This window comes from Ceratotherium simum, chromosome X (genome assembly GCF_057802395.1).
Source record: "Ceratotherium simum simum isolate JZ-2026a chromosome X, ASM5780239v1, whole genome shotgun sequence".
NCBI lineage: Eukaryota > Metazoa > Chordata > Mammalia > Perissodactyla > Rhinocerotidae > Ceratotherium > Ceratotherium simum.
The window spans coordinates 103,487,710-103,493,431 of NC_141940.1; the positions used below are offsets into that span (position 1 = coordinate 103,487,710).

The window sequence follows — 5,722 nt, forward strand, 5'->3', positions numbered from 1 at the left end:
AAAAAAAAAATTGGTCTCGCTAATTTCGGCGCACAGGTGCCCGGGGTTTCCGGCCTCACCGAGGCTCGGATGGAATTTAGAACACCGAGCCCCTTGCCCCGCCCCTTCGCCCCTTGGCCCTTGTGACCCCGCCCCCTCCCCGCAACAGCTCCTCTCCCCCACCCCCCACTCCCCGCTAACGGACGCCTCCGGTCTCATCCCAGAGCTGCCGCCCTCCTCGCCCGCCCTGGGAGCACCTTGAGGCCATCCGCTACCACCGCCACTGCCTCTGCCGCCGATCGCCACCCACCATGGGAATGCTCCGAGGCTCCCGGAGCCGCCGCCTCCGGCCCCGCCGCTGCCCGCCCCGCTGGCCCTTCTTCCGCGCCACCTTCGCCTTCGTCTTCGCGCCCGCGCAGCCAGCCGTGCCGGTGGCGCCGCCCTCACAGGTGCGCCAGAACTACCACGCCGACTGCGAGGCCGCCGTCAACGTCCAGATCAACCTGGAGCTCCACGCCTCCTACGTGTACCTGTCGATGGGCTACTACTTCAGTCGCCACGACGTGGCCCTAAAGCACTTCTTCGACTTCTTCCTGCAGCTGTCGCGCAAGGAGAAGGAGCTCGCCGAGAGGCTGATGCAGCTGCAGAACCTGCGTGGAGGCCGCATCCGCCTTCGCGACATCAGGAAGCCAGACTTCAACGACTGGGAGAGCGGCCTGAAGGCCGTGGAGTGCGCTCTGCACCTGGAGAAGAGAGTCAACCAGGGCCTGCTCGATCTGCACCAGCTGGCCACCCACAAGAAGGATCCCCATCTGTGCAGCTTCCTGAAGCGTCACTGCCTGAAGGAGCAGGCCAAGTCCATGAGAGAGTTGGGGGACCATCTCACCAACCTGCGCAAGATGGGGGCCCCAGAAGACGGCATGGCCGAGTACCTCTTCGACAAGCTCACCCTGGGGGACGGCAGTAAGAACTGAGTTTGGACTGCCCTCCCCACGGCCACCGCGGCTTGGTGACTTCCCCTGGTCACCATACTGAGCATGCATATTGCAGTATTGCCCTTGCAAAACGTTCACTTAAGTTTTTTTTCTTCCAGTTTTGCCATTTCTTCCAATAAAGTTGTTTGGTTCCTAAATAAATAAAGGTCTCTGGTTAATTTCTGTGTGCAAAACCGTCATATTTTAAGTTTTAAAACAGGTATCCCTGTTTTTAAGTTTTAAATCCCTGGTATTTAAGTTTTAAAACAGGTACTCTCTCCACCCACCAGTGCCCCATCCACATGCAGCTCCAGATCTCCCTTGATGGAGGGAGAAGGTATTCCATGGGACCCTGGAAAACACAAAATCAATCTTCCCCTTATAAACAGTGTGGGGGTGAGGGGTGGGATGAGGTGGGTGGTCTGGGGCCCTGGTGAGTGTGGGCGCATGTGTATGGTAAAAGTATAAAAGAACATGGTCTAGAATTCATCATAATAGTAGCCTCTGAGGAAGAAGTGAAGGGAATGGGATTGGGCAGGGATTAAAATAAAGGGGATCTTCAGTTTTATCTGAAATGTTTTAGTTCATTAAATTACACAAATGTTAATGTTCATTGATTCTCAGTAGCAAGCTGGAGGCCCTGGAAGCCAGCATGGCAGAGGACCTCTTGGACAAGCTCACCCTGGGCTACAGAGATAATGGGAAATGAGTCTGAGGCTGGCTTCCCCGTAGCTAAGGGGTGGACAAACTAAAATAATAACAATGGCACTTGGCAAGTCCAAGTCCTTTCATTTACATTATTGTATTTTATTTTTATAAGAACCTCAGGAAGTAAGAAGGGCGGGTGTTAAGACCATGTCTTTACCAATGAGAAAAAGGGAGGCCACACAGGTAAGAAGTTATGGAATGAGGACGTGAACGTAGATCTTCTGATGGCATGTTCCATTTTCCTTCTGTTACCCTCAACGTGTATCAATAGGTTAAGCAAGATTGTGTAGGTAGACCAGGAATCCAGCCAGATAACCAGCCCCAGAAGGCAGGGAAATCCCCAACACTCTTAAAGACAGCCGGGATCACTGTAGTCTCTCCCCTAATTACAGGTGTGCCTTCCAGCCCAGGGTGGGGATGGCTTCTAAATCTCAGCCAAAATCCTTCTCATATGAAAGAAGTCTTCAGAATTAGCAACAGAATGTCTAAGAGGGTGCAGGGCCCCTCACAGGAAGGCAGTCCACACCCGCACACCTGAATCCCTCTGTTCAGGCTCTCTCCCCCACACAGGCAGCAACGCTGTTGCCCGAGTTGGCACTGAATACCTGGGAAGCCCTGGGGACTGGAAATCCCCGGGGATTGCACCGTCCACCCAGATGGCTTCACTGTGAGTGGCTCCTCTTCAGTCACAATAGGTAAAGGGGGTGGCTGCAAAATGCACATGTTCTGCCTGCAGATCCTGCTCATCTAGAAAGAGAAACCCTGTATTTTTGCCATGCACAGGGTAGTGTAATCTACATCCCGAACCATGGCCTGTTGTGGTCTCTGCACTGGGATCTAAAGCTGACCCCCGTCTGCTTCTGTCCTGGCCGCCGGGCCCCTCTTTATCCCATCTTTCCCTTTCCTGTGATTCAGAGGGACTCCCCGGGATAACGTAGTGAAGTCTACTTAGATCTACATCCTCTTATTTTACCTGGAAAAGAGGGATTTCCTCACCTGCAAGACTCAAAGAGAATTGTGATTACACTCCAGCACCCATTACAAGCCACTGCTTGTAATGTCACATTTCACAGCTTTTCTTTAAGAATCCCTGGCAGGAAAGTCTAACCACAGCAGCAGCTCAATTGTTTCTCTCCTTCTTGTTGTTCTGCAAGACAAAAGTGACTGTTCTAAATCTCCTCCTTTTGGTTCAGTTTTGGGGTCCACAGACAGCCTTTTGAATATGTGGGGCAGTGGTGGAAAGAAGTAAGAATGATTCAGACTAATGAAGTTTGCCCCATTGCACTTTCCAATGTCTTGACTTTGTCCATCGCTGTCTCATTTTCCCACCCTCCTCTGCCACATACCTCTCAACAGGGTTGGGCCAACCTCTTGTGGGTGTGCCACCTTCTCACACACTCACAGCCTTCCCAACTCCTGGATAACCTGGCTTTCGATGCATGGGAGTGAGTAGTGACTTGGTCTTCCGGCCCTGGAAAATACCACCCTGAGAGGCACAGCTGGATGATTGTCACTCACTGGCCGTGCTCTGTTGCTTCGGGGAAGGATGTCTGAAATAGTGACTGTTGCTATGGGTACCGGAGTCTCAGGCAATGATAATATCAGGACAGACTGAGGGAAAATGATAAAATTGATAACTTCATCTCAGGCTCAAACACGAATTCAAATTAACTGTGTTGAATAATTTACCTCTAGGGGAAAAAAATCCTCACTCTATCACAAAAGGAAATTTCTTAATAGATGGTTGTCACTGACAACTTGTACTTCATTTTCCAGTAAAAGGAAAAGTATTTTTTTCCCTCAGAATTGTGTGACAAGCAGTACAAAGCACCCATTAATTTCTCCTGAATCTTCTCTACTGTTGAAATTTATTCCACATTTCTGATTTTTAAATTCTCCTTTAATTTTTTTTCATTTGCCAGCAACTCCAGTTTCTTTTCACAAGCCCAAGAGACATATCTAATCAAGTATTTGGTAGAGGAAGGCATTATCGCTAATCTTGGAAGTGATACTATGCTTCAGATGTTAAAATAACAAAAATTTTTATTACAAATCATTTTTTTGCAGTCCTGAGTTCAGCTTCACAGGGATATTGATGGAGAATTTGCTTCACAAAACCTGAAGTGAAGGGTGAAATGAGGGCAATTAGCAAAGTGTTAGAACACCTAAAAGGTAAAGAAAAGAAATTTATGCCTTGATTCATTAGTCAAGGAGGGCATAAGAGTGGAGTAAGTTACAATGAGAAAGCAAAGGAATAACAGCTAACATATTTTTAAGAATTGTGTATCAGTTTGGATTGAGTTTGGTTATGGGTAACTAAGATCAGAAAAGCAGTGGCTTTAAAAAGATCCGTTTTCTCTCCCATATGTAAAACAAGTATGGAAGAAACAGTTGAGGCTGCTGTGGAAGCTCCTTCCATCTCATTCCACTGATTCCAAGAGATGCATTCTTTCACATTTTAGTGTCTTTGAAATTGGGATGGATCTTACAATCGCTGTTGGCCATAGCTCTCATTGCCTGAGCAAGCATATCAAGACTCAACAGAGTGGCATCGTCAGCTAGGAATAAAATCCTAGAGACATTAGAAGAGTACTCTTAAGAAATGCTGCATTGGAGTTGGCCCAGTGGCATAGTGGTTAAGTTCACGCGCTCCACTTCGGCGGCCTGGGGTTCGCGGGTTCGGATAATGGGCACAGACCTACGTGCAGCTTATCAAGCCATGCTGTGGCAGGCGTCCCACATATAAAGTAGAGGAAGATGGGCATGGATGTTAGCCCAGGGCCAATCTTCCTCAGCAGAAAGAGGAGGACTGGCAACAGATGTTAGCTCAGGGCTGATCTTCCTCACAAAAAAAAAAGAAAAAGAAAAGAAATGCTGCATCACCAATGCTCTTGATGACACAGAGGAGGATATTAAGAGATACCAGTGATTCTGAGTGCAAAAGTGATTTAGAAGAGCCGAAATTTGGGTTTTTGTAATTATTTATTTATTTATTCCAGCTTTATTGAGATATAATTGGCATACAACATTGTGTAAGTTTAAGTTGTATAACGTGATGATTTGATACACGTATATATCATGAAATGATTACCACAATAAGGTCAGTTAACACATCCTTCACCTCACATAATTACCTTTTTTGTGTGTGTGTGATGAGAACATTCAACATTTACTCTCTTAGCAACTTTCAAGTATATAACACAGTATTGTTAACATAATCACCATGCTGTATACTAGATCCCCAAAACTTATTCATCTTATAACTGGAAGTTTGTATGCTTTGACCAATGTCTCCCCAATCTCCCCAGCCTCCAGCCCTTGGCAACCACCACTCTACTCTCTGTTTCTATGAGTTTGGATTTTTTTAGATTCCACATGTAAGTGAGATCATATGGTATTTCACCTAGCATAATGCCCTCAAGGTCCATCCGCATTACTGCACATGGCAGAATTCCCTTCTTTTTTCCATTGTATATATACCATGTTTTCTTTATCCATGTGTCTGTCAATGGACACTTAGGTTGCTTCCATGTGTTGGCTATTTGTGAATAATGCTGCAATAAACATGGGGGTGCAGATATCTTAGAAGAGTTGAAATTTGAATCTGAAGAAGTTCTAGCAGTACCTTTAACAATTCACTTAGCTCATAGTTTCCTTTCTGTGTGTATGCACAAGAGTGATCTAATGACAAAAAAACTATGTCTAAGTAACTGTGAAAGAGATCTTTTAATAAGTATAAATCAAAAAATCTAAGAAAAATCTAATGGATAAGAAATGATTGTGTCCTAATTTAATTGGTAGCATGTTTTTGTCTTTGTGGTACGTAAAACAATGGTGTGCCTTAAAATTGACACATTTGATTTGATAAAATACATTCTTTTGTTGTTCCGTTGTACAGGGCTTCCAGTATTAAGGTTATCTCATGTTCCAACATAGCTGCTAGAGCTCCAACCATCACATCAGCATTCCAGGAAGAAGAAAGAAGACATATATATCTTCTATATATTTCTTTCCATATATATATATGTATGGAAATAGGAGTGGGGGAGGATCAGGACCTT

The 5,722-nt window shown here is 45.8% G+C and overlaps 1 pseudogene; it reads left to right on the forward strand.

The window, feature by feature from the left end:
- Positions 1–290: 290 nt before the first annotated feature.
- On the forward strand, positions 291–1,069 carry LOC101405528 (ferritin heavy chain pseudogene; annotated as a pseudogene).
- Positions 1,070–5,722: the final 4,653 nt, after the last annotated feature.